Source organism: Rhinolophus sinicus, chromosome 1, assembly GCF_057876585.1.
Source record: "Rhinolophus sinicus isolate RSI-liver-muscle chromosome 1, RSI-T2T, whole genome shotgun sequence".
Classification (NCBI taxonomy): Eukaryota; Metazoa; Chordata; class Mammalia; order Chiroptera; family Rhinolophidae; genus Rhinolophus; species Rhinolophus sinicus.
Window position 1 is genome coordinate 107,209,767 of NC_142501.1, and position 20,219 is coordinate 107,229,985.

At 43.3% G+C, this 20,219-nt stretch overlaps 1 protein-coding gene across 3 annotated transcripts in view; it reads right to left on the bottom strand.

The window, feature by feature from the left end:
• The window catches only part of PRKCQ (protein kinase C theta), a 111,772-nt gene that overhangs the window by 68,289 nt on the left and 23,264 nt on the right, over positions 1–20,219 (bottom strand). Inside the window, exon 1 of one of the 3 annotated variants that reach the window (XM_019738248.3) lies at positions 2,101–2,207. The exons of the other annotated variants lie outside the window; for them this stretch is intronic. The gene's annotated coding sequence lies outside the window, so the exon portion shown is untranslated. Of the gene's footprint in view, positions 1–2,100; positions 2,208–20,219 lie in introns of those variants that run through there. 3 annotated transcript variants of the gene reach the window in all.

The window sequence follows — 20,219 nt, forward strand, 5'->3', positions numbered from 1 at the left end:
GAACATCTCCTCACAGTCCCACCAGGAAAAGCAAATTGCTGGTACTATTTCGATGTGTTTTCTCTAGTCTTTTTCATCTACCGGGTTTTGTATTTTTTGTTTTACATGTTGTGCTCGTATGTGTGTATGAGATTATATTTCGCTTTTTAATTTAAATTTTACCATAAAATTGTCCAAGTTCCTACATCATCTTTGTTACATCCTTTAAATTCTGGCATGACACGGTACGGAGGGACAGTTCCAGGGTCTGCTGTACTAAAGTCTTGTAGTTTCACATGTAGGCCGCTTCCAAGTTTCCCACACTAGAAATAATGCTGCGATAAGCATCTTTATACAATTTTTTAAAAAATTAGGACTATTGCATCAGACTAGGTCACTAGAGTACTATAATATTACTAGGTCAAATGATGTTCCAATTTTATGGTCTCACACATTGAAAAAAAGAAAATAACAAAACATAAAGGCAAAAACCTAATGGGAAATACTGATGGTGAGTGCAATAGACAACAAGTTAGCGTCACCATTCCATAATGAGCGATATGCAAATTTGTATAGATAAATACTACCTACGACCCAAGTAAATAAGTGGTAATAACGCAAACTATACAAAACACATAAAACATAGCTGCAATTAGTTATGTGGAAAATTGCTCAACCTTGTGAGCAATTTAAGAAATGCAAAATAAAACAAGATACTATATAACTGCATTTATATGACCTTCTTGAAAAGACAAAATGATGTGGCAAAAATAATATCAGTGGTTAGCAGGGGTTTGGGGAGGGGACAGGGTATGGCTCTAAAGGGACAGCATGAGCAAGCGGGGGGTGGGGTGGGGAGGGAGATTGAACTGTTGTATAGCCCGATGATGGCAGTGGTCACAGAAATCTAAACTTAAATCAACAGAATTAGACACCAAAAACAAAAGTCAATTTTATCGTATGCTAATTTAAAAACTAAATTGAAAAATAAATGCTTTTGGCATTTTAAGGCATGGATTATAGATCCAGAGGTTATATACATAATATACAAAGAATATACATTAGGAAACTGGGATGACATATAATAAAGTATTAAATTTAGATTGTAAGGTAGTCAAGAGGAGCCTCAATTTCTAAAGGGAAATGGAGCCTTAAAAAAACAAAACAACCTTTATTCTGTAGTATTTAAGCTCTTTGGAAATTTTGCATTTTGATGCAAATAGCTGAGAAAAAAATAGCATTAGAATTTGATAATGCCTTTTTTGAGGTACTACTACCATTCAATGCTTAATTTAAACTGTAATGACAAGAGTTAAAATATCTAAAATAGAAAATAGAAAACAATAATAGTGTTTTACCTGGGCAGTTAGCAAATAGTTTTGAAATGGTCTTACCCAACTAACACTGGCAAGGACCACAGGACTCGTGCCCTTTATACAATGTGGTTTGGAGTGTAGATTTCCGCACCCCTTTTGAGAGCCCATGTGTGCGCGCATGTATATCTTGAGAGCCAAGAGTATGTGCCGTGAACACAAGAGGCAGAAATTAACATGAAAGCTTTCCGCGGGCTGGCTCTTTTGTGCTCAGAGCTGATGGTAAGAGAGAAAGGGGATTTCCCGGGTGCTAAAATAGAAAGGAGAATTGTTTGTGTACAAAAATATATGCACGGGAATAGCATCTGTCAGGCTGTCCTCCCCCGGTCTCTCTGTGGAGCGGAAATTTCATACATCTCCTCTTGACTGGCATTGGTGATGGCCTCACCCTTTACAACAAACAGTGTGTGGAGAAGACGGACTGACCAGGCTGTTCCTGACCGTGCAGGGGCAGGTCCCTGTGCACACCTCTCATCTGCGCAACAAACTCTCTCCTGGACAGCTCCCGGGCCTCAACCTGCCGGGACCAAGCGGAACGCATTGTCCTGCCTTTCAAGTCTGCCTTTCCTTTATTTTGCCAGCTCAGTGACTGGTGCCATGACACTCAGCTGAGCACTCTGCTTACACATCAACCCTTCCCGCAGGCGCCACCACCAACTTGCTTTTCTCCCTCTCCACCTCCTGCCCCCTTCACATTGCTTTAGCTCAGTTCTACGCCTCTCTTGTTTGACACATTGCAGCAGCTTACCCAGTGTCTCTGTCTGCGGTCCTGGTCACCTTCCGTTCCCAGTCAGATTTCCAGGCTGCAGCCCGAAGGGCCATTCTTTGGACTGTGCAGAACTGCTGCCATTTCTCCAACTGTCATGCTGTTTCATAGCTCCAGGCTTTTAGTAATACGGCTGCCTCTGCCTGGTCCATCCTCCATCCACCCCACCCCCACTTCCTCATCTGTCAAGTTCCTGCTCCATTTTTATCTCCTCTTTGAAGCCTTCCTTCTCCCCACCTCTACCATCCTCCCTCCAACACATCTTGGTGGGATTTACTTGGCCTTCCAGGCTCCCGTGGGTCCCTGCTACGTTGCAGGACAGCACCTGTCACCTTTATTTACCTCTCCAATGCCATTTCAAAAGTCTCAGTACGGTAAATCTGTCACTCCCATTCTCTGTCTTTGTCTCTTTTTCTCAGTCCCCAAATTTGGGGGACATAGAGCCCCCCACTGGATTTCTCCTATTTAATCCTTAGGGTACCACATGTACTTAGAAGAAGTCCCTCTAGTTTCATCAGCTTTTCATCTAGCAAACCCCTCCCCCCAGAGTGGGTGCATGTGGGTGCCTGACTTCCTGGCTCCTAGCCGTGGTAAAGGATTTTCTCTGTTATCACTTTCCTCTGGACATTTCCCTCAGCTTCACGGGGTGGGCTGCTCACACAGCATATTTGCCTGGAACCCTTATGAGATTTATTGGTTCACGTCGGTCCCCCCACAAGACCATGGGGCTCTGAGAACGGGGACCACGTCCCAATCAGCCACGAAGCTCCAGGGCTGATCCCTCTGTCTCATGTACAGCAGATGCTCAATGCAGTGTTGCTAAGTAACTTAATTTTCAAAAGCAACTTTTTATTTTACATGATCTCTTAATCTGCATGCCTTTCATTTACCTGCAGGGGGTGCACTGTGGTCCAATTAGGCAGCAGACAGCTATCGGGAAGTCAGTACAAAGGAGGTGTCCCAGGCATTGCTACGGGTGGAGAAAGGATGCTCACTCAGCGCTCAGCAGCAGAAGTGAGTCCACCTCGCTAAGCCTGTTTCCGCATTGGAATATAGTGATGATACCATTACTCGTCTCAGAGCGCGATGAGGCCGAAATGGGCAAATACATGGGGGTACCTTAGAATGGGGCCCGTACCTAGTAAACACTCAAAAATATTATTTATTATTATCATTACAACTCTGATATATTTTCTAATGGACTTTATTGACTTTACTGATTGTACCACAAAAGGGCAGGAGAGAGTCAAGCATATCTAGGCTGAGTTATGTGACCTCCCTCTGTACCCTGCCACCGAGCTCCCATAAACCCCACATGCGTCTCTCCTACAGCACGTATTACCCTCTAATACAGTCATCTCGATGCCGGCACTTAGGATGAATGATCAGACTATCCATGCAATCGTCTGTGCTTTTGCTATCCCAGCTGTGAAATATCATTATAATAGGAACTTTAAATGTGTCGAGAAGCTGTACTTTTCCAGCTCAGTGTTTTCACTTTTAAGTGCGATCGCATTCATCTTTAGCAGGTAGCTATGCTGCAGGGAGATGGTCAAGTGTAATTGCTCAGCGGTGTGTTTAAGGTTACACATAATCAAGTACCGAACGGAGAATTCTGGTCTCTTGACTCTCTGGGCACTGACTCTCCTACTTACTGACTCACCTGCCACAATTCAAACCTGCCAAATGCTTTCACAGTGATTTTCAGGATTGCTACCACATAGCAAAAGCTGATGGGGGAAAATTCCATAGAAACAGAGCGCAATGAAAGTGCTGTATACTCCCATCAGCTAAAAAAATCCAGACTTCTCGCCCACTGCAGCAAATAAAATAAGAATGAACATACCTCTTTATTTAAAAAAAAAATCTGGACAGCATTTGTATTGCTGTAATCTACCTGGAGACGTCTCAGTGACATCTCAGGGAGAGTCTCACAGACTTATCAGAACCTCTGACATGTACCAGAGAGAACACAAATGAATCGGCAGTCAACTTGGGAATGAGGAAAAAAAAGCATTCAGTGGTTTCCAAATGTGTCAGTTCAGCTAAAATTTGGTAAAGTAAACAGCAGGCAAATTTTGGCAAATTAAGATCGACCTATAGCATTTACATTTCTTTGTGAGATTGAAAGGTTTCTTAGGTAAAGGTGACTGCTGAATAAAATGACCTAATGCTGTAGAAAATAACTAATAATATAATAATAATAATAACCTGCCTGGCAACATGCACAAAGAAAGATGGTAAGCAGTGAACAATCATAGGATCGAAAATTGTATTATCCTGTTGCTAGGACTTCTACCAAATAGTATAATAAAAACAGTCAGGTTAAATATTAGTCTCTCACCCACAAATATGATCTCAAAAGTGAATTAACATAGTAAATATGAACTGAAGATGGTATTTAAAAGAACCGCTATAGAATATGCTGTAATGACAAAAGAAGAAGCCTAACCTTCGACCAGCTGTTAGAACTAGTAAAGAAGGGGGGTTTGTCCACAGAGCTAGCCCTGCCCTCCTTCTTGGGAACATTAACAAGCCCCTCCCCCATTAGGGAATGAACTGTGTCCCCCAAATTCATATGTTGAGGCCCTAAGCCCCCATGTGACTGTATTTGGAGATGGGGCCTTTAGGGAGTAATTCAGGTTCAGTGAGGTTGTAGGGTGGGGCCCTAATCAAATAAGACGGGTGTCCTTATGAGGAGAGGCGGAACAACCAGACACCCCCTCCTGCCTCCTCCCCTCCCTCACCCCCCGCCTCCCCACCGGCCATGTGAGGACACAGATCGAAGGTGCCATAAACCAGCCAGGAAGAGAGCTTCATCAGAAGCCAACCTTGAGGGCGCCTTGGTCTTGGACTTCCCAGCCTCCAGAACTGTGAGAAAATAAGCATCTGCTGTTTAAGCCTGTTGTTTAATACCAATCTGTGGTATTCTGTACGGCAGCCTAAGCAGACTAATAAAACACACCCCCTCCTTCATCAAAAAACAGTGTAGAAATAAAACAAATATTGAAATATAGAAAATAAAGCACCTGGAATGACATTATTCATATTCTGACACTAATTTTAATGCCACGTGAATAATAGTTCCACTAAAGCGTGGCTCTGATCGAATACACAAGTACTCAAGAAAACTGTCCCAGTCCTCAATGAGTTAAGTCGTGACTTCCTAACCTGTTACTTAAAAGCCTCCAGGTGTTGGCTTCCATTGCCCACACAGCATGATGGACTTTTAGCCCCTCTCAACTTCTGTTCGCTGAACACATCTGCTCTCCATCTCCACCGCCCTGTTTGCACCCGTCCTCTGTGGGAACGGTCTGTCTCCACGCGTGCACAACTGCCATCCTGCAGTCTTTCTCATCTTTCACGGACCTCACTTATGTTCTGCCTCATTCAGAAGTTCTTTCCTGCTCCCCACAGGAAGGAGTGATTTATCTGATTGATGAATTTTAGCAGAACAAACTGTAACTGTACCTGCCCAGCCAGCCCAGCGCCCTCCTCTCTTTTGGGGGGATCAGCTGACTTCGGAGAGTCTGTTTCTCCACTCTTCTTTGCCTTGCCATAAGCAGGGTGGGGCCGGCCCGCCTCAGTCCTGGGAGGGAGGCCATTGTCCAGCATTGCCTAGGACTCTGTGGACGATGACCAGTCCATTGGCTGGAACGCGTCGGCCCCACTCCCCCATCCAGCCTCATTACTAGTCCAGTCAACATGTTCTTTTCCATCTCCCCAACTCCTGTCTATCTTGCCGTTTGTTCCAAGCACAAGTGTCGCCTAGAAGGGATATTTATGGGGTTCCCTACAATACATAAAACTCTGCAGAGTTTTACAGAGCTTCTATTATTATTCAGTCTTCTCACCCATCCCCCGAGGTAGGCATAATTAACTCCATTCCACAGATAAGAATGGAGTGGGTAAGCAGTGTGGGTTAGGTCACACAGCGTGGTTGCTAAGTGTCCCTGCCCAAATGAGTCAATTATTTCTTGTTAGAAAATGCCTTTTAAGATGAGGTCAGAGAGGAAGTGAAAACATGGAGATCTCACCATAGATTATTATTATTTAATTAATCAATTGTATGAGTTTCAGGAGTACAAAACAATGTAATAGTTAGACGTGCTGACTTCTTGCTTAATTATCTAAGGTTCTCATCAGACATTTCTCTTTGTCAGTACCTGTGCTTTAATGATCTCTCTTTCTTAAAGATCTTTCTTCCTACCCCATGACTATAATCTGAAGAGTTAAAAAGTGGGTAATATAAATGGAGTTGAAGTTTCTTGGAATAACTTAAGCTCTCTTTTGGAGGTGAGGTCAGCGCCGCTGCCGGGGGTAGTCTGCCCAGGGCGTCACCAGCCTGTGCCGTCTCACCTGCGCGCTCTAACACTGCTACTGATGGCAGCTTGGCATCTGTGAGGACGGCTGGGGCAGAGTCTTGAATAAAACTAACTGCTTCACGGACAATTGGAGCAAATCAGTCTCCTTGGCACCATTGTCCAGCCATAGTTAGGGTAGTCACTTACTGAGTCCAAAGATAGATGCTGCCTCGTAGAGGAAGCAAATTTAATTTACAGCTCTGTTTACTGTGTCAAAATGACTTTTAGAAGACAGTCTTCACTACACATAAACATACATATGCACAGACACACACACACACAAAGGAAAAGAAAAAGGTAACTATGAGGTGATGGATATGTTAATTAGCTTAACTTGGCGATTATTTCACACTATACGTTTATTAAATATCAAGTTGTATACCTTAAATATATCCATTTTTAACTGGCAATTATAGCTTACAGTTGGGGGGAAAAGAGACAGTTTTCTTAGTGACTCTACCATTTTATCAACCCAGTAGCTCTAATGAGAAACAGTGCGTTGTGATCTTCCTAACACATGAGAGGAAGAGTTGTTTTTCCTGCCCATGAGGGACCAGAGAGGGAAAGCACACATCTGAGTCAGGGATGGTACATCAGAGCCAGCGCCCAGGGCACCCTGGTCCCAGGGCACCTTGACTAAGAAGGCAAAGCTGACATCCCTGGGCACACGGTCCATTGCCCTCTGGTCTTCGCATGGCAGTCTGCAAAGAGGCATGGGGACCCAGGGATGAGGGGGCACACGGACGAGCCCACAGGTGTGTACACGCAACTGCTGTGGTATAAAAGCCAGCTTTTACCAACTGCATAGTCTCAGACAAATGCCCTAATCTCTTTGTGACTGTGTATCCATATCTGGGGAAAAGAGTAGACCCACTTCACATTAATTCATGGGGAATGCTTACAACAGTGTTTGGTGAAAAGGTAGCTATTATTATCACACAGGACTTTTCCAAAGGATCCTTAGAAATTCTCCATGATGAAGATGAGTTATGGATGATGATAACTTGCTCAGTGGATTATCCGACATGGCCTAGAATACATGTAAGGTAATGGCTAAGTAAATGAGGTGACACACATGTCTCTTTTTTGCCATTACTCAATAAGCGTTTCTAAACCTGCCTACTATGTATAAAGCATGGTCGGTGCTGGATACAAGAACATGACATAGTGTCTGTTCTACATAAACCTGGGGATCTCAATGGGATAGGCCATCTCTGACTAGAGGGGAATAGAGAGGGAGGTTTTGAGAGCCTGGACCACACTTTCTTTCCTTTTATCTTGTGAATAAGTGACCTGGCCAGTTAACGTGGCCCGTTAACCCGGACTTTGTGTTAGAGAGAACAAAAAATGGCAGAGTGGGCTGTCACTCCTACCTACACCAGTCACAAAATCCCTGTCCTCTTGGCACTGCTCTAACACTACACCCCACTTTCTCTGGAGGGTGTGTGATACTTTTTAAAGAAAATACACTAATTGGTAGTTATCACCGCAGCAAGGGAAATAACAGTATTCGGACCATTGACGAGCTAACAGTTTTGTACAGAGTATAAACAGAGTCGTGCGTGCTGCCACGACAGGGTGTGCTGGTCTGGGTCCCGTCACATGCAGAGTGCTAAGGGTGAGGGGATAGGGTGACCGGTGATGAGGGCCAGGAGAAGGAAGAAAAAGACGGCTGAGGGTAATGTGTGAGTGTAGGTCGAGGTGAGTAGCCCACGTCGTCTCGTTACACACAGAAATGTCCCCACCTTGGAAATGAGTGGGTTGTAAAAGCCTGTTTGTAACTGGAGCTTAGAATCCACAGAAACTGTGAGACTAAAGATGATTTACGTCCCTGGACTGCCCCGCTAACTATAAATCTAATCTGTTCATCCAGAATGAAGACAAAAATTCATTTATGAAACTCACCACCCCCTGTGGTCATGCTAGCTTATGAGAGCCTCTGCTTTTTTTTCTTCCCAAGGCATTTCAGATTTATTGGGGTTCAGTAGCCGATTTGGGGTCTAATTTCTCAATTAAAAAAGCACAAATTACTCTGGTTCTCATGGAACGCTAGTTTCACCGTGTGAGGAGAGACCACCCGTATTCTCGCAGTGGACACGCACCATCCCGCAGGACGGGCCGCAGTAGCTCAGCAGTTCTCAGCGGTCCTGGAGAAGGGGCAGCCTGGGCTAGGAACTCATTAGAAAGCACATCCTCCAGCCCCACCCAGACCCAGAGTTAGAAACCGAGGGGCGGGGCTCAGCAATCTGAAGGTTTAAAAAAAATGTTTTTTTTCCATTACAGTGTAGGATGAACCTACACTGACAAACAATATTGTATTAGTTTCAGGTGTACAACATAGTGGTTAAACATTTATACAAATTACAGAGGGGTGCCCCTGACCAGCCTAGTACCCCCTGGCACTATATGCAGTTAGCACAGTCCTGGTGACTATTCCCTGTGCCGTAATCTGAGTTTTCACAGGTCCTGCCTGTGACTCGCTGCACACTGAAGTTCCAGAAGCACGGCACTGGTGTGAATGCCACAAGGCCTGTGCCTTTTTTTTTATTTGCTCAACATCTAGCACCATACCTGGCACTTAGCTGGCTCTACACCACGGCTTCTCAACCAGGGCGCTCTTGCCTCCAGGGGACACTTGCCAACATCTGGAGACATCTGTGGTAGTCACAAGTGGGGGGAGAGGGTCCCCTAGGCAGGTAGTCGGTTGTGGCCAGAGATGCTGCTAAGCCACCTACAATGCACAGGACAGCCCCCTGCAGCAATTAGGGGAAGAGTGCTGAGGCTGAGAAACCCTGTTCTGAATAAATATGTGAAATGTGGTGATGCCAAGAGTGTTTCCCGTATTCAGCCCTCACCCTCTCTCACCACTTCCCCACAATGAGAATTCCAGCCCCTCAGCGAGAAGGGAGTACGGTGACTTGGGGCAGTGTTCGCTCTTTTTTCCGTAGTCCTGTCTCATGTGGGGCCATGAGTAGCACAGTAACCGACACGTAATATGCCCACCAGCAGCGTCTTTTGAATAAGTAAATGGATAAATCAATTATGAATGAATTAATCATGGAACAAATCAGTTGATCTGTTCTTTTGTTGTTGTTTTTGAAAGCTGGAAGGACGCTTAGTGGTCAAGTGTTCTGTCCTCTCATGTAACAGAGAAGGAAACTGAGGTTCAGAGAAATTAAGACAAACGGCCAAAGTTACCTACATATCTAATTAGTGGCAGAACATTAGTAGGACCCAGGTTTTCTCACCCTTATTCATGCATCTTTGCACTTTATTTTACTTTCACTCAGAGAGGAATATGATTTGAACAAATGCACAGAATATTAGTAATCCTTATACTGGTTTTAAACAAGCAGATGTCAGACCCTTGGCTCACTCAGACTTAATATTTGTGATGTATACTAGTTTTGCTAATTTTGAGCAGTGTACCAGCCTCAAATGCAGGCAGGCATTTAGTTAGTGAGTTAGTGCCAAAACGGACTTTTCTGTGTTCCTCCTGTATTTACAAAATGTGAAGAGATTTAAAACTTTGCTTCATGAAAGAAAAGCATGGAAAAAAGAAGAAAAAGTACTTGGTCACGGGGGTCTGTCTCTTGCAAATGCCAAGCTTTGATTTTACTGGGTGAATTTTTAGTGAGCTATTAGGTTATTTTGTGATCAGAGCCATCATTTGAAATGTACTTGAGCCTGTTCTTATAAGACAACACTCTCTTAAGAGGCCATCACAGTGTTTATAACTGCAATTTCATTGTTCTCCAGAGCTGAAGGCAGGCAGTGTGAATAAGTATCTTCATTTTAACAAGGAATCCATTGCAGATTAGAGGCGAACAACTAATATGCATAGAGTACTTGACAGTTTACAAACAGCTTTTCCAAGATGGGGGTGGTAAAGAGCTTGCGTCCCAATAGATATGGACATTGTCTTTTTCTTTCTTTCTTTTTTGTAATCAGTCCTTCATCACAGAGTTTGAGAAGCATCAGTGGTTTTTCAGTACCTATTTGTGATTTGTATCGCAATAGTTGCTAAATTGCAATCTATTCTAATTTTCTATTTATCTTTCTATATTCCCCCTTGAGTGTAAGCTGTGTCATTTCAGAAGCAATCTATAGTTCTTTTTTTTTTTTAATAGACTTCATTTTTCAGAGAAGTTGTAGATTCACAGCAAAATTCAGAAGGTACCGTGTTTCCCCGAAAATAAGACCTAGCCGGACCATCAGCTCTACTGCATCTTTTAGAGAAAACATTAATATAAGACCTGGTCTTATTTTATTATAATATAAGATCAGGTCTAATATAATATAATATAATATAATATAATATAATATAATATAATATAATATAATACCCGGTCTTATATTAGTTTTTGCTCCAAAAGACGCATTAGAGCTGATGGTCCGGCTAGGTCTTATTTTCATGGAAACGGGGTATAGACAGTTCCAGTACCACCACATCCCCCAATGCACAGCCTCTCCCATTGTCAACATCCCCACCAGATGGGACATTTGTTACAATGGATGAACCTACACTGACATGTCATCACCCAGAGTCCACAGTTGACATTATGGTCACTCTTGGTATTGTATATCCTATCAGCTTGGATGAATTGTGTAATGACATGTACCCACCATTATAGTGTCATACAGAGTAGTTTCATTGCCCTAAAAATCTCTGTGCTCCATCTATTCATCCTCCCCTTCCCCCAGCCCTAATAGATTTTAAAGTAAAGATGAAAAAATAGAAATAGTGTGGTGTTGGTGGCAGAAGAGTTGGCTAGACCATCAGAACAAAACAGATCCAAGTACTTATGAAAGTTTTGTATACAATGGAGATGGTATTTAAAGTCAGTGGGAAAAGAAAGGATTGCTTAATAAATGGGACTGTGCCCAGTGGGTGAAGCCTCCACGAACGGCCAACATCCAAATAGAACTCAGATTGATGATACTCACGTAGAAATAAAACCTCTAAACCAAGAAAGGTCCTAGATATGTAGATTAATGATTATATCCTTTTGGAACTAGGAAGGACTTCTCAAATAGGATGTCAGAGACAAGCTGCATGAGGGAACACATTTCTACACGATTTTACCTAAAAAGTTATGTGCGTTCAACAAAATATAAGACAAATGATAAACTGGGAGATAGAACTATAAAACATGTGGCAAAATATTTAACAAATATGAGAAAAGCTGTTAAATATCAATAAAAAGGGATCAATATAATAGTGAAATATTATTTGCCTAATTAAAAATAGGCAAAGTCTAAGTACAGGCATTTTACAAAAGAAATATTATAAAAGGCCAATAGAACAGGAAAAAGTTCAACTTCACTAGAAATAAGAGAAATGTAAATTAGCAGTTCCATAATCCCTTCTCTGCAATTCCAAAATCCAAAAAGCTCTGAAAATAGAAAAAAAATGTATTCTGTAGTGCAAACTCATTTTGTAGCAAACTCTGAAGTGCGCTTTTTATGGCTACTTACTGCACTGGACGTAATTCTTAACAGCCTCCCCTGCGACATACAGCTTTTTGGGAATATTTTGTAACACATAATGTGTAACTCATTACCTTTATAAAGTATGAATTCTGAAACAGAATTGTTTCAGCAGGATGGTTTGGATAAGGAATCTGTCCAATCTATTTTTTCCCCATAGAAATGTTCCCCATGATGTTGAAACCACATATGCACATTTTTTTCAAGTATTAAACGGTACTAAGAAATCACTTACAGTGGATTTTCAATAGATAGACTAAGAGATACCGCCTAAGCTCCCATTTGGGGTTTTAGGAACACATCCTAGGGTAGCCGTGGCAGTAGAATCGAAGCTTGCTCTTCCTTCCTACTCAGTAGTGGGGGCAGGTCCTCCATCCAGCTCCAGGTGGCTTGAGGGCCTCCCATGGCCAAGGGCTGTGAGACATTGAGGTCCAAGAAAAGGGCTCTGGGGAAGTAGATGGGAGTCAGGGAGATGCGTCCTCAGTTGATGCTGAGTGGGGAGGGCAGAGGTGAAGTGGGGAAAGAGGATGGACGGAAACAGGCTCCAGGTGGGGGTGGGGATGAAGACACAGGACAATGGGGAGTGGTTCCGGGAAGGTGAACTAGGAGGGTGAGAAAAAGGAGAATGAAGGGAAGAAAGGGAACATGTACAACTGGTGTTCTCCTACAAAGGGCATTTGAAGGTTGGGCCGGCCTATGGCTCAAACCTTACCACCCACACAGAGACTGAGAGCTGGTAGCTTCATTTTCTGGCAGCTGGATGTGGCTAATGACAGGAGAGCCAAGCGGATGTGTAACTTCCAGGTTGGGCTCACTTGCCTACCACTGGCTACAACCTGGAGGCTATGGCGTTGAATCACCTTGGCGATCACCTTGGTGATGCCCCAGACCACCTGAGCCTGGGCTCTTATTTAGGCCACGGTTATTTTAGAGCCCTGCAGCAGCAGCCAAACTTAGACTAATACCACACTTCACAGGACTGTAGTACAAAACAAATAATATAACTGGAAGCGTTTTCTGAAAGATAGAGAATTACCCTAATAACAAAATATAATTTCATTATTATACTCTAAAATGTCTTCCTCCTCCTCTTATCCCCTTCCTCCTCCTCCAGACTGACCAGCCAATTCGCCCTGTCCTGCTCACAGAAAAAAAAAAAGAGGATGTCACAGTGGTCACCAAATGGGCATCCGGCCTCAATATCCTGTGCCCTCCCCACAACTGACACCACAAACAAATCCGATCCATCTTCTGGGCACAGATATTTTCCTGAGGTTTACAAATTTGAAATTTAAATTTGTTTGCCCGAGTAAGAACTTGGGAGAGAATTCAGAAGAAGATGCATGGTGGGTACCTAGCACCTCTGTCACGCTCTTGGGCTGCAAGAGCAGGAAGGCTGAACTCTGGGGGTGCAACCCCTTCCTCTTTGAGACAAAACAAAAACCTATAATACCTTAGAATACCCCACCCCTAAATCTCAACCTCTCCCAACCTAGGGACTCAGAGTGGGATGAGCACTGATGAGGCTGGAACCCGCTCAGACACTACGGGACAGAGAGAGACAGGCATCAGAGTGCACGGTGGGGGCAGGGTGGGCAGGGGTGTGGATTGATGGGCAGGGATGAGCATCCATGGACTCTTCCGGGCTCTTCACTGGGGGCATTTGTAAATGGCTGCAGGGAAGCGGGAGATTCTTTTCCTTCTTACTTTTGTTTGTGTTTAAAACAAACATTTCACCTTGTTCTGAAAATAATTGGAAGCAATAATCTATTTTGTTAATCTGTACCTCAGTTTACCTCTTGGGGAAATAAATGAGACTGAAGAACAGGAAAATCTGACATACATTCAAAGTGCTTTCACATACATTTCCTCCATTTTAATGCCACAGTTTTGTGGCATATCCAAGTTGATACTCTTCCCCGTATTTTACAGGTAGAGAAAACAGGCTCAGAGAAGTGAGGACATTTGTCCAAGGTCACACCGCTAATCATGGCAGAGAGCCACTGGAGCTCAAGTGTCACAGATGCTAACCTGGGGGCTCTCTGCTGTACACATTTTCTTCCTTTCTCAGGATCTGCTCTGAAAGCAACACAGTACTTTGATCTCCTGTAAGCTAAGTTCTGTTCTGTTGATGATTATTTTCAATTACATCTGACCGTTTTATGTTGACATCTTTGTCAAGAAACTTTGGGTTCCCACTGAGTTGGCTGCAGCCGGTCTTGACTGCAGATGATGCTCTCCAAAGACACGTTCACCTCAGTTGCTCTCAAGAACGAATCCACCCTTGTCTCGGCACAGCTGGGTCAGGGAGAGCAGGATCAATACCCCCTCTTTCTGCTTCCTTTTCCACGGCGGTGCCACCCCTCCCCACACTTCCTCCTCTGGGCCCTCTGTAGTTCAGTGCTTCCTCTCTGGTGATGGGTTGAGGATAAAAGATAAGTGACAGAAACAGAACATGTGCCTTCAGGCAAATCAGAGGGAAGAGAGGGAGGAGGGGCTTTGCTTCTGTATCCCGGTGCTGTCCAGGAAGGGTGTGCACGGGGGTCTCCAGGGGCAGTGAGAGTGGCCGGAGGTGGCTGCCAGCTTCCCCCAGGACCTGCCTTCTGATTCTGGCTAAACGCCCCTCCTCTGAGGCCCTGAGATGGAGTCGCTGGTCTAGGGTGAAGGCCCACTGTGCTCCAGGAGCCACCCTCTGGGCTTCCAGGACTAGGGCCTCGGGTGGCTGACTCTGCGGGCAGTAGGCAATGGCTGTGTAAGTCTGGTCTGACGTGACCACAACCAATTCCAGTCATTTCCTTGCTGGGCCTCCAGTAAGCCAAGGAAGTAGAGCTGGTTTCTGATGGGAGGTAGGAGGCATTCTATAATAACAGGAGGGACCTCTTAGCAGAGAGAGAAGAAACATCATATAGAGGCTATTCCATTGGGAAGTGCTAAATATAGTTCTGACTGCTTAGAGACTCTTTCCTGTACTGAAATTTACCTCTCCGGATATCACTTCCCCCATCGACCCTGGTTCTGTCCCCAAGGTTACTCTCAGTAAGTTGAGTAAGTGACTTCTGAGTCTTCTGCCTCAGAAGGTCCTCTCAGCTAGCCACGGACAGCTGACATGCTTTTCTGCCTTTTCTTCTCAGTAGTAAATCCCCCGTCTCCCTTTAGTTACCTTTACTTTGTCAGAGTTTCTAGACCCCTTGTCTCGATTACCTTTGCAAGTACACAATGACGTTTGCCAATATGCTTTTTGTTGTTATTGTTGCCAGGATAATGAACCCATATTTAATAGCATTTCTATTGTGGTAAAATATATGTAAAATATTTCTGATGTGGTAAAATATTTAAAATTTACCATTTTAAAATTTACAGTTCAGTGACATTAGAGATATTCCTAATGTTGCCCAACTATCACCACCATCCACCTCCAGAACTTTTTCATGTTCCCTAACAAACTCTGTACCTGTTAAGTGGTAAGTCCCCTGCCCTTTCTTCCCTTAGCCCTTGGTAGCCACCATCTGACTTTCCTTTTCTAAGAATTGGACTATTCTAGGTATCTTTCTTCAGTGGAATCACACATTTGTCTGTTTGTGTCTGGCTTATTTTGCATAACGTTTTCAAGATTCATCCATACTGTACCATGTATCAGAATTTCATTCCTTTTTATAGCTGAATAATATTCCATTGTACGTATAGACCACATTTTGTTTACCATTCATCTGTTGATGGGCTCTTGGGTTGTTTCTGTCTCTTGGCTCTTGTGAATAATGCTTCTGTGAGCATGGGTGTACAAGTGTTTGAGTCTCTGCTTTCAGTTCTTTGGGGTATATCCCTAGGAGTGGAATTGCTGGATCACATGGTAACTCTATGTTTAACTTTTTGAGGAGCTATCGTACTGTTTTCCACAGCAACTATACCATTTTACATTCCTACCAGTAATGCCTGAGGGGCCCAGTTTCTCCACAACAGTTATTTTCTGTTTTTCTGACAATAGCCAACTTAATAGGTATGAAGTGTGTCTCCTTATTGTTTTGATTGGCATTTCCCTAATGATTAGTGATGGTGGGCATCGTTTTGTGTGGGTCCCTGTGCTTTTCAAAAAAAGAAAAACATGTCTGGAATAATCAGGACTCTCCAGATACTGTCAGATTAACAAAGGATTGTATTCTGTGGTCCACTGACAATCCATCAAGGCAGGCTCAGAAGAAACTGACTTTTGTGGAAGCTGCATTCCAGTAGTTACCTCATACAGAAGTCTTAACGGAAACTCCTGAATCCTCACCAGCAGAATATTCTAAAGCCATATTTGCCCCACCCTGCCCTTGACCAGTTAGGTTGTTGAATCTAAATGAAGGCTTTTACCAAAGTTAGGTCTCTATTTGGTGTTTACCTAGCTTTCCTGTTCATGTGACTGTTTTGACGCTGCATTCTCTCAACACTTCTAGTTTTGTGTGGTCAGCTGCTAATTTGGCCTGACTTCTAAGTCTTCACTGAAGACATTTATTTCTACAAATGCTGATGACCAGGGCAGAATCTGGTATAGCCTCCTACGACCTACCACTAAAGACCTCTCTTTCTTGAATTTGAAATGAATTATTGCTCCCTGGGTACCAGCTAGGTATTTTTCATGTTTTTAACAGGAGTGTTATGAGACATTGTGTCAGGTATCTTACTGAAGTCAAAATACTCTCATTGGTTTAGCATTTCACTCGTAACTCTACAAAATGGAAATTAGATGGGTTTTGCATGAGGCTTAGTAAGTCCATGCTGAGTCCTGCTGGTTATCACTTTTTTCTTTCTTTTTTTTTTTTAATAACTAAAACAGGAAATTTCCTGCTATAGTACAAGCTTGTTTCTCTCCTGTAAGTGAAGGTTAGAAAATTGCGGCTTAGGATTCTTTTTTCAATTATCCTTCTTCTATTGATGCAATGAGGTGAAATCACCGACAAGCCTTCTCTTTTCCATAGGAAGTACTATCTGCTCTTTACTCTTTTCTCCAAAATGTATTCATATGCAAATTTCAAATGATTTCCCCCCATTTCTGGCTAGTGTCTGATTTCTGTATGAACCGATGTCACAGAGCCACGGGCATTTCTGCACTGTTAACTGCCCGGGCCAGGAAAGCAAGCACCCCTTTTGAACACATTCCTCGATTCTCTGTCACAGGCAGGAGCCTGGGCTGTGCAAAGGAACCGCCGTTCTGACTGGCCAGTTCTGGTGTTCTCACAAAGAATGAGGAAACCCATACACAGCTCAAGGAGGAACCAGTAAACTTGGGGGAATTATTTCACCTCTGCGAGTCCCAGCTTCTTTGCCTCTAAAATGAGGGCGTAGAGATTAATCCTTTCAGTCTGTTTTAGTCTCAACGCCCTATAGTGGGTGATGGCTTCCAGGCTTCCTGAGGCTAATGGCGTTTACAGACAGAAACCTGCTGTCTTGCAGAAACACCCTTGCATTCTGATATGGGAATAACAGCAATGGTCTGTTCAGTGATAATGTTCACACAATGAATATTCTTCTAGCATGGATTGTAGGTGTTTCATCCTCGAAACACTCACATTTTTTAGTGGAAGCAGTAAAACACGAAGCCCACAGCGCTGATAGAAGCCATGGAGAGGTGGTAACTTAGCTGGCGTCCATAATCAGAGTTAACAGTTCTCACTCTAAGACTCGTAGAATTTGAGGGTAATTCAGCATCTGGAGTGGCAGGTGCGCTTTGCCTCCTAACATCTTGTGTTGTTAGATTGTAGCCCAGGGGCCCATCTCAGGGGCCCAGCATAACGTTCAACTTGATGTTCAAGTTCACTCGCCTGCTTTGGGCTTCAAATTCCTTATCTAAAAAGAATGGAGGTAATAAAGGCTACCTAGATGTTAGCTTCCTTAGGTAATCCTAGGAATACGTTGGAAAAATACATAATTCGTAAGGTGTAAGGTATTTCAAAGTCAAGTTCACATTCTTCTCATTGTTCCTGCCAAATAAACTAATATAAAGGTTACTTTCTCTGCTTGGGTTCAGAAGGTCTCAAAGCCAGAGGGAAATCCTGCTGCGAATGTTCCTTCTGTGGGGCTCTAAGAAAGGTCAGGGGCTAGGAAGTCAACGTGCTCCCTCCCGGGGAGAGCACAGCCCTTTGAATGCCTGGCAGGGAGGCAGCCAGCTCCTGCCACCATCCTTTGAAGTTGTTCCTCAGCCCACAGTTCCCCTACTTCTTTGTGCTGGGTACTTGGTGTGCTCATGTCCTGCTGTGTTTACTTTTATAACGGAGAAAAAGCCACACAGGTGGAGCCCAGGCATCTGAAAGTACCGTCAGCGTGGCATGTGCTTCCTACCACTTTCTGCTGAGCCCACTCTGGTTTCTTTCTAGCTCCAAATGGAAGAGAAAAACGAAAAGGGGAAGGGCGCTGTTGGGAAAAGGGGGACAGAGGACAAAGTAAGCACTAGGTCTGTCATGACTAAACTCACCAAGTTCATTCTCAGAATATGAGTTCATACATCATCTTAAAGCCAACAGTAACTTCTGTCACCTTATCTATTAGAGAGAAACTAACCGCTGTTTTGTGGTTACATCAGAAAAGCAAACACACCTCCAGATACTTAAACTCTGTCATCAGTGATGAAATAAACTCAAACCTAAACAAGCAGATTCCTGACAAGGCCGCTCTGTGCCCGGTGGAGCTGTTCTCCAGAGAAACCCACCCCGGGGCTGGAATGAATACCAGCCTGGGGAGACCTGGGAGTCGGCCATACTCTTTCCATGGACGCTTCTCCTGTCACTCATTCTTCAAGCTCATTCTTCCTGGTTGAGATGACAGTGATCTTGTGTGACTCAGGCTTTGTGTACGCATTTTTCAGGTGGTTTGCATGTAGCTTCAGAGCAGATTCCCACTGTCCTTTCAGGTAAGTAAAATTGATTATATCATGTGTCTTAGTGCAGTAAATTAGAAACCTTATTAAATTAGTCCACCCCTCACCCCTGATTCTTTGGAATATGTGTTCAATTTCACAAGGAAGTAACAGATTGACATTTACCTTTGGGAAACATGCTTCATTGAAGGTTTTGCTAAGTACTATACCAAGACTATTTTAAGTCTTAAGGGGATGTGTTTAAGTGTGTAAATTGCAGATATTCATAATGGAAATGGGAGTTAGATTACATAATGGAAACCGATTGAGCAGCTACTGGACTGCTTCAAAACCATTTAAAAAAAATGCCCATAGTAGCTGTGCAAGGTTTCTTCACTTTACAGATGAAGAAACTGGGCAAAGTGGTTAAACATTGACACAAGGATTTCCAGCTAAACAGGAAAGGATTCAGCATCTAAGGCCCTTTCCACTACACCTGCAGGCAGTTTCTATTTTTAAAGATGGGTGCTCCTAGACAACCTATTTGTAACTATTTAGTTGCTTTACGGACCTCTGAATTACTAAAATGTAGTTAAAACAATGCAACTACTCTAAAACTTCACTTCTTTTATAATTAGCCTGAAATACAAAGAAGTCACAATATTCTGTCTATTTTGGGACAAAGGCAAGACAGCCAAAATGTCAGTGCCACATTAATTTCTATTTCATCGTCATGTGCAGGCCTGATACAAAGATCTGAGGCACTTTTGCACTCCCCTGCCCCTTCCCCTGCAAAGGGGTCTAGTGCTGCTCTGTTTGTCTCCAAAAGCAACTGTTGCCTAATTGCTAAACAACGCTATTCTTCAGGAAGGTCCTGTGTGACCCTTAAGGATGAGATCCTAGGAAGTAAAGGAAGGATACGATATTTGTCTGTATAACGTTCTGTTTCGCCTTTTCTTTAGTTTTAGAAAGATCCCCAACTGTGTAAGACCTACAAATGATTTTGCTTTCCGGGTTTAGCATGGTATACATAAAGCCTTCCTTTATATTCCGGTTGATTGTGGGCTTGGCCGCTCTGAAATATGGAGCGTAGGTTTCTAACACTTTCAGGAACCTATTCTTTAGGGAAGATGACACATTTACTTTCAGTAAATTGGGAATGCTACATTATTTTCGGTGCCTAATAAAATATTCACCAACTTTCACCAGTCCATTTTTTCCGAAGAGATGATGAAATAGGCTTGACATTATTTTCTACATAATAAACGTAAGCTCTTTGCTTTTTCGATTTAGATAGTCAAGCTTCATTGAATGGAATGTAGAATTTTACAAAACTTGACTTTTCTCCCTGTGTATGCTCCTACTGTTTCATATGAAAGACAAAAGAAATTCTTAAGACAAACAACTATGCATTAAAT